The sequence below is a fragment of the Limulus polyphemus genome, unplaced genomic scaffold (genome assembly GCF_000517525.1).
Source record: "Limulus polyphemus unplaced genomic scaffold, Limulus_polyphemus-2.1.2 Scaffold3258, whole genome shotgun sequence".
NCBI lineage: Eukaryota > Metazoa > Arthropoda > Merostomata > Xiphosura > Limulidae > Limulus > Limulus polyphemus.
Genome location: NW_013668868.1, coordinates 10,896 through 20,594, shown reverse-complemented (window position 1 = coordinate 20,594; position 9,699 = coordinate 10,896). Strand labels below are relative to the sequence as shown.

Sequence of the window (9,699 nt, the reverse complement as noted above, 5' to 3'; positions counted from 1 at the left end):
TAAGTGTATCGTAAAGTTGTATTCGGAAAGAATAAACCAGTTTTATTAAGTAAGGACTTGTGTCGCTAAAGTTTAGTCGGAACGAAGTTAGGGAAAGTTAATTAACAAACGGAGACGTAACAATATACAGTAATGGAATAAAAAATGGGATTACACAAACTATACTCATACAAGAGTATAGAAAAACAAATAATGGCAACTAATTTATGAAATTGTTAATGGTAGAAAACATTGTCACATAAAATACAAAAGAAAGGCTAATAATTTGTATGTTAGTCTTTTGCTCTACAAGGCAGGGGAATTAAACCTTGACAAGCTGTAAGACACCATTCAAATAATGTAGGATTGTGGATACCTGCTTAAACTGTTCTCCTCACAATTCAGCCACCTTGTTTGGTCGCCTTTAGGTCTTCTCAGTTTTTACATAAGCCCAAACAGAATTAAGAATGTCCATATCAGGACTTTGTGCAAAATACATCATGGTTGTGAGCGTTTCATTGGCCTCTTTACTTTGCTGTATGATTATTATTTAGACGCCTTTCCTGCGTCTAAATAAATTTCTGCACGACGAATCATATTAATTGGCGAATGACATGATAGATCAACTGTGCATGCACTTTTTGGTAGTCAGGGTGCCATCAGTTTTATGTACATCAACAACACTACTGCCTGAGTTGCAGCCCCGAACATATACTGATCCTACATCATGATACACTATAGGTTTTTGTGTATTGACAATGATACCGTTCTGTTCTCCACCGTCAAACAAACTGTCATAGATTGTTGAAAAACAATTTCTTTCATCTTGGATTAACCTTTAAATAGCATATTTTTCAGCTTTGCTCATTTTATTATTTATGGTCCAATGCCCATCTGTTGGCTGGGTTTCAAAAGTAGCTACACATCTATTGAGACCACTTCGTGCTAATGTCTGTGGTACATATTTCGATATTTTCAAAACGAGACCCGAAACTCAATCACATTCGAATAGTTGACTATTCTTCTTCAGGAGAATAAAGGGCCTAAAAGCCCTAGAATATTTTCTGCAAAAACTAGACAAGCTCAACACTCAAATTATTACATACTTATCTGAACTATTACTTACACTTAACGGTTTTGCATTTAATAATGAATTCTTTATTCAAACAAAAGGCATAGCTATGGGCACCAAGATAGCATCAAACTATGCCAACATTTTTATGGGAGACTTAGAGACGAAACGTTTGGAAAACTGCACAAACAAACCAACGTTTTGGAGACGCTACATTGATAATATTTTTTACATTTGGGTAGGAGACGAAGGTTCGTTACTGTCCTTTTATAGACATGCCCCCTTTCTTCTCCTGAAGAAGAATAGTCAAGTATTTCAAAGCGCTCGAGTTTTGGATCTCGTTTTGAAAATATTACAACTTTTGTAGGTGATCCTGTGTGCTAACTACTTAACCTGGATTACATATTTCGAGGTATTATTCACACCTGTATTTACAGCAAAGACGTTGGCAAGATCTGTACTCGACCATCGTCTGTCTCGAAGGGACTTACCCTGAAATACTTAACAATTATCTCGTGTAGAGGTATCGTTTTGCCTCTCAACCACTACTACTATAAAAAGCCAGTTTCACGCATAGTCTTTTGAGACCTACATACAGCTCCCACTGAAGTATCGTGTCTTCCTGCACTTTTTACATTGATTACCTCTGCCCAGCCAAGACTTGAAACTACTACCTATAAGAATAGCAGGACTATAGTTTTATAGGCTCTATACAGCGTAAGCTATCAAAATGTGGCTGTGCTCTTGTGCAGTTTATTCTCCAGACGATAAAAACCCTCATTTCCATAATAATTTTCAATTCTGTAGGAGTGGTGAAATACGTGGATAAAAACTTTCAGCAAACATAGAAAATATTTCATAGTGGTAGGATTTTGATCAAGTTTTAAGTTAGCTATGTAACATAATATCGGCTAAATTAGATTACAATGTTCAGCAGTAAAACATTATTTTATGTGATGTTGTAAATATACCATTAGTTGGTATAAATAAAAGTTTATATTAATAAATATATAAATTATAAAGTATGAATTAATACTCCCAGCTGTTTAAAATTTAAGAGTTACAAATAAAATTTAATTATCACACAGCTAAGTAATACTTTTGGATAATAGAAGTTTATTGTCCACCATATATCTCTACAATAAATAAATAAATTAAATGCTTATCAATAAAGTTCACTTTGCACTAAGAGAAAGATTTTCAATTTTCAGATATATATATATATATATATTTCTATTTGTATTTAAATGTAAATCAATATGTAGTTACCACCTAAGAGTATTACCAAACATGATCTGGAACAGTCTGAAATTTCCTGTTGACTTGGGATAAACGAAACTGCACAGAAGAAAAACACTGCAACAAGAAAACTCAGAGTAGATGGCAGAGAAAGAGAGAGCAATAAATGGATACAAGTGATATCATGAGAATATAGTTTGTGTTTTTGAAGAAACTGAGAAATTAATTTTCAAATATTTTTTTTTACATTTCCTTTAAGTAGTGTTAACAGATAATGACAAAAGAATCAGGTTGAATAATTAAATATATAACTAAAACTTACCTAGATGTGCTTATCAGATTTTTGTATTCAACTAAACTAAACGGCCGATATCGGACAGATGGTCTATCAAGGCGGCGGGGATCTAAAAATCCTATGCCAAGAATTTAATATGGGGGAAACGGGAGTACTCCGAGAAAACCCACTTTCACTGGTAACGACCAATCCGTTACCAGTGCTTGGCTAGCGAGAAGAAGTAAGTAGGGAAGGCAAAGTGAAGTCCGGTGCTGGGGGTTGATTAGTTTTTGGAAGAGTTGTGGAGTCTCCTGATGTTTGCCATGGTTTTATTGTGGAACAGGCTCCGGTTCCAGGAAGGTGGTAAAGACGTGGAGTTCTCGGTGTCGTTGTCAATCATGATAATGGTATTTATGTAAAAAGAACTACAAAATATAAGTCAGATTATACACTATCCTACAGAAAGTCATGGGACATGGGTAGTTATGAATAAAACATGTCTTTATTCGAAAAAAATTATAGCGTGTTGGCCTTAATGACTGCTTCAAAGGGTCGTGGTAGACTGTCTACTTATTTCTGGTAGAAAGCTGGTGGTATTGTACTCCACTCCTCCTTTTAAAGCATTAGTAAGCATTTTAAAGCATTAGTACAAATGCAATACATAAAAGAAAGACGACAACACATAGTTTGAGCCTAAAAGACGTAGATTTCACACACGAAAAATCAGGATGAATGAGGATGCATATTCGTTTGACATCAGTGTTCTTCTCTTTTCTTCAGTTTATTGGTATTTTTGTCGTAACCTAAATAATAATTTGATTTAAGTAAGAGTTTTTTTCTTTCCGATTTGTAAAAAATCCTTACGTGATAAAAAATATGAATATTATTTTCGAAATCTGCATAGCTGAATTATGTAAAATCCGTTATTAAAATCTGGGCCTGTGTTATTGGTTTGTTCAAAATAGAAACAGGCAAAACATTGTCATTATTCCCTAGTAAGTTGGACTAACAAATGGGTTTCACTTATAGCATTAAACTGGTTTCGAATCTTCTGAACATTACTGAGAATTTAATATCAATTATTTGTGTTGGCTACATTAACGTAATTTTCAATTTATTTCTGAAATTAGATATGATCTCGCTTATTTATTATTTCTGTTTAAGTTATTTTATAAGTAAGTTGTACTTTGTGTGTTCTCCACTCCCCGAAAGGGCCCAGTGGTCTGCTACAACAAACGTTTTTAGGATGGTCTCTGTAAATATAGAGGGATTACTACAGTGCCAATACGTGACCAGTCTGGAGTAAGCATTCTCTTTGCACATGTACCGTGAAGTCTGCTGAATTGCATATAATGAGATGTTGGGCTAGCATTCGTTGAATAAACTGCTTATATGTGTGTTTTGTTCCTTCTCACAACGGCTCAGTTATGACCTTCAACCCTACATTGCTGACTGAGCTCCTGGCGTTAAAATCGTTCCCAGGCTGTATTGATGTCTGCCAGCTAGTAATGGATCTAACTCATATTCTCGGTATGAACACTTTCACTTGTATGTACCAAAAAACCATTTGTAGCGAGAAGATACTTCTTTCAAATCAAATGTTGCTGTCTTTAATTCTAAGAACTGGCTTTTACACACATATACTTACATAAGAGTCATTAACGTGTGTTTTATATGCGCTCATTGGCCATGAAATTAAAAACTCGTACTTATAGAAGAGAATGATCCTTACTTGACGCTCTTAAAATGTGGGTACTTACATGTTGAAGAAATATATCTACTAGAGATTTATGAATACAAACTATAATTGTGTGAATATCAGGTTTTGCTATAATTGGAAATACTAAAGATTTATCAAGCTTATAATGATGTGTTACTTTTGGAGCTGGATTGATGGGTACCTCAATTATGCATACGGTTAAACTGATTGGCAAATCAAAGACCACTGTGTTCCAGGCTAAACTGTATGGTTATCAGATCAAAACATTTTGTTTAATAAGAAAGTATGTTTGGAAGAGAAGGTTATCAAACGTGGATAGCAGGTAAATATTGAAGACTGTTCAGCTAGCAGACAATTAATTGTGCGTGAATTAACAAGTAACTCTAATAATGGCCCAGGAACACCAATTTCCCCCAAACAATGCGTAGGGAGCTCCGGGAAAGTAACTATGGTAAACGTGTAAACATCAGTTATATTTGCCAACAGTTGAAAGGTTTCCAATGGGGCCAGATCGTCAGGATTGGACAGTTGCCCATTGTTAATGTTTAATGTCGTCAGATAAGTCGCGCTTCACACTGTTCTACAATGACGGTAGGGATATGGTGTGTTGACAACCCAATGAAGTTCTGTATATTCTCCACTGCATAAGTGTCTGGAAGTATTGAAATGTTATGGGGCTTATTTACATGACATGTTATTCCCAGGGTTCATTGGGTCAGTATCGTTGCCGTAAAAAAAAGCGCTCCATACATTGGAGCCGTAAGTGCGCTATAAGAGTCAATCACACTATTAAGTGAGCCAATAATAGTCCAAGAGTTGGCGGTGAGTGCTATTGGCTAGCTGCTTTTCCCTCAGTATATCAATTAACATTTAGGGACTACTATGCGCAAATAGCCCTTGCGCAGCTTTGAGCAAGAATTCTAAAGGAGGAAAGTTTCGTAGATCAACTTATTGATTAATAACCACTTCAGGTACAAACTTCTTTGAAGGGTTTGGGATTATTCAGTCTAATCTGTCCTAAGAATGTTGAGTTATGATATTATGGCTGTGTGATTTGAATTTTTATAAATATGCGTGGAGATATAAAATAAAAAATAGAATATAAAAATTATATTTTCTATACATTAATTTTCTTTAACATTTAATAAATCTAGGTTAAAATTAAAAGTAAAAATATTAAACAACAGATTTCTACTTGCAATATCGACCAAACCACTCTTCTCAATGTGATATAAGAAAATGCCTCTCCTTCTCATTGATTACTTTCAATGTGATCATTATCATCATAATTTTTAAAAAAGTAGAAATTTAAATATTTAAGAAAAACATATAGTTCTATTTACACATTTGGATGTCATTAATTGTGCTGAAAAGTTCACAGATGGAAATAAAAGCAATTACCAAAAATTAGAAATTGCATAAGAAATACAAGAAGAACAAACTCCGGGCGAGACTAAATGATTTATATGAAATGACTTCTGAAATAAAATAAAACTAGTAAAATATTTCCATACTACTCGAGAATAAATTAATAAATAAATGAAAATAAAGATAAATAATGAGCTTAACAAATTACTACAATGTAATTTCTGCTAATACCAAATCTTTAAATATTCTAGACCAATATGAATTACCGAGAAAACATATGGAATTCTAATTCGTGTTCTTCATACTATACCTTCTTAGCACACAATCCTAATTCATTTTCTTCATACTACACCTTCGTGGAATGCAATCATAATTCGTGTTATTTATACTATACCTTCTTACCACACAATCCTAATTCATTTTCTTCATACTACACCTTCGTGGAATGCAATCCTAATTCGTGTTCTTTATACTATACCTTCTTAGCACACAATCCTAATTCATTTTCTTCATACTACACCTTCGTGGAATGCAATCCTAATTCGTGTTTTTTATACTATACCTTCTTAGCACACAATCCTAATTCATTTTCTTCATACTTCACCTTCGTGGAATGCAATCCTAATTAATTTTCTTCATACTACACCTTCGTAGAATGCAATCCTAATTCGTGTTCTTTATTATACTCCTTCTTAGCACACAATCCTAATTCATGTTTTTTTGTACTACTCCTTCGATGAATGTAATCCTAATTCATGTTTTTCATACTTCATCTTAGTGACATGAAGTCCTAATTCATGTTATTTATACTACATTCTCTTAGCATGCAGTCCTAATTCATGTTCTTCTCTGACATCATTCGTGAATCTGACAACTAATTTTCTGTTTATATGAAAATATTTTGATATTCCGAAATTACCATAATTCACCACACTCCTGTGAATGTCTTATCTTAAACCGAATATTACGATACTCACGTGTCTTATTCAAAATTGAAATAAGAGAGCATATTATTTTAGTATTTGTGTTTTATTTTGATTCAAAGTATTAATATATTATTCTAGGTAAGTTTCATAAGTAAAACTAAAACAAGAACAACAACATTTATTTTGTTCTAAATGTTTTATCTAAAATATAACGAAATATCAAGTTTCAAATTTATGTATCATTATATTCACAACAGTAACCTCCCATTAGTATAATACGAGATATTTTAGAACAAATATCTTACCTCTAACCTGATTAATAAAGTATATTATAGTGTGTCTCATCCCAAATTGAGGAACCTGGCGTGATACAGTGCTTAACGTGTTCGCATTGTGGGGCCGTGAGTGCGCTGCACGAGCAATGGTCAAATTGCTCTTATTTGGTCTAATAAAATTAGATGATGGCTTTGTTGACTAAATTTTTTCCATCTAGTATATGAGTTCAAAATTCCGGTAAGAAGCTCGAACTGTAATAAACGTGATGAATTTTGTAGAACGAAATTAAATCTATTCAACTTTTGTGAAACATTCTTACGCTGAATTGAAACATATATATATATATATTGGGTTGCCTACAGTACAAAACTTGTGTTATATACTCCAACCTAAAGAAGTGAAGTGCAAGTTTCCTCCAGTGTTTAGTTAAAATAACATTTAACATTACCTCGACTAAAACAATGTATTTTTATTAGAACTTTATTAGATTTCATTATTGATCGATATATGTACGTGGGGTTGAAAAACACTAGTACATCCTTTTTTGTATCTTTAATTATTACTATTGTATTTTCCGGAGTCGTTCGTTTAAGTTATATGTCATACAGTTGTTTGTGTATGTATTTGAAAGTGTAGTTAATGTATACAGTATGTCGAACTATCATTATTCTTTTGAATAGGTTTAGATTGCAGTATTAAAAGAATAACTAATAAAATAATATCTCTAGAAATACATTTTTTCGTTCAGTATTTTAGGAACCAATCAGCAGTTAAGTAAACTGGCATGAGGTATTGGATTAAAACACACTTTTAACTATTTATTTATCTGGCTGTTGTAATATTATACAAAATAAATAAAAACAATGGGAATTTATAAACCTGCAAACCCTAGAATTACATTTGGTGGAGTCAAAATAAGGATTTGTAGTTTGAGTAAGTAATGTATACAGTATATCCAGCCTTGTTTCCTTACTTTTTTATTTATGTTGTTTGCTGATTTTTTATGCTCAACTATGGGCAAATGATTACTTTATATGGTAGTTAACTTTATAGATTGTAATGACAATAAACATAGCTGTAGCTATCGACTATTTGATCGCATTAGATCGAGATGCAAAATGTTGAGCTGCAACTGCAGATTGTCACGGAGATTTGTTTAAGAATGTAGTGAGCATTTATAGTTTCTGTGTAACTAAATTATCTATATATATATAACGCATAGCAATGGGCAAATATATGCCTTGACTAAGACACAACTCCCATTAACCTTTTCAAGTAAAACATATACGTCTCAAACATTGCTTTAAATAAACCTACGTGTCTTCTAAAGTTATTATTTTATGAATGTGTATAATACAATTTAATATTATGTGTATTGAATTTTTTACTCCTTCACTTCTTGCATAATATATAGGTTGGGTACCTAAAGACACCGATTGTATAGAGTACAAAGCATTGAGTATTTGCATGTTACAGTCATCTAATATTTATTTATTATTGGCTGGTAATTCCTGTTTCACTCTTTATATAAGCTTTCTAAAGGAGCTTAATATACTTGTAAGAAAGCTAACTCCAAGGGGTAATGATAACATCCTTTACACTAGAATTATGATGTTTTTTGTTTTTTTAGGTTATGTAAAATATAGAAGAAACAAATCGGCTTTTTAATATTCCTATGACATTCGCAGTACATTATTTTGTATTCTACAACAGGTTTGGGTGTAATATACCAAGTAATTTTTGTTCTCGGCTGGAAAGAAAATAATAATAATAAGAAGAATTAAAAACTTGTTTTTTTGTGCATTTTTATATGTATACAGCCTTAGAAGTCAATAGTAAAGGTTTTAAAGTGTTGTTTGAACTGAAGTTGAAGCTGTTTAAAGTGCTTTTTGACCGAATGTTCAATTAGGGATTTGTGCAATTCCTTGTGATCCCTATTATGAACCATTATCGTGGTTCATGATACCGATATTTGCTAACTCGAATAACGAAACGAAAACCTATTCTCACTCTTACATAACTCACAAGGCATGTTACCAACAGTCATTGGATGTGTCTTTTAAATTCTCCGCCAGCCTCTCGCCCTGTTAGAGGCATCATCCAGTCTCTCTTAGTTCCCGCGTGCACGATCTTACAACTATTCAAAATGGCACCATTCAGTTGTCAAACAGTGATTCATGACAAGAACGATGTACCCTAAAATTATATTGAAGTCTGATTCTGCCACCGATGATGTTGGATATACCTAAAGATGTACGAGCGATTCTGATTGTGATGGATTCCACGGTCGAAGCTGATACAATATCAACGGCAGAAAAGAATGCTGTTTGTCGATTTGAGTCTACGCTTTTGTAATTCGTAACCATACAGAGCCTGGAGATTTCCCCTTAATTCGACCTACCATCGTCCAGCGTAGTGGAGTTGCGCACGGAATTGCCATAGTGGAAGACAAGACTTGTGATAAATAGTTGTTAATACTGTTGACTAACCAGTTTTTTCAACACATTTTTCAAATAGAGTTAATATTTTATCTTCAGCTCGTATATAATTTAAATAATTTTATTTTATTTTAGCGAACTTAATCTTCCCAGATGGCGTTTATATTGCTACGACAGCGGAAGTCACGCGACGCTGGGAGCATGTGAGCTGGAGTTTCTAGAAGGATAATGACTTTTCCTGGCAACTCTAGTCTGTTTCAGGCGCCTTCTTTTTTAGTATATAAGCCCAGCAAATAAAGCGAGGACAAGAATTGCATAGATAGAGAGATTGAAGATACAGATAATTGAGTCAAGCGGTAAGTAAAGTGTATGAATCCCTGTGAATTATAGCGTGTTTTTATAAACGT

General features: G+C 33.3%; 1 long non-coding RNA gene across 1 annotated transcript in view; it reads left to right on the top strand.

Moving 5' to 3' along the window:
* The window catches only part of LOC111088175, a 22,992-nt gene extending 13,480 nt beyond the window's left edge, over positions 1 to 9,512 (top strand). The window contains exon 3 of the long non-coding RNA XR_002612778.1: positions 9,428 to 9,512. This is a non-coding gene — a long non-coding RNA (uncharacterized LOC111088175). The remainder of the gene's footprint in view (positions 1 to 9,427) is intronic.
* The last annotated feature ends 187 nt before the right edge of the window (positions 9,513 to 9,699 follow it).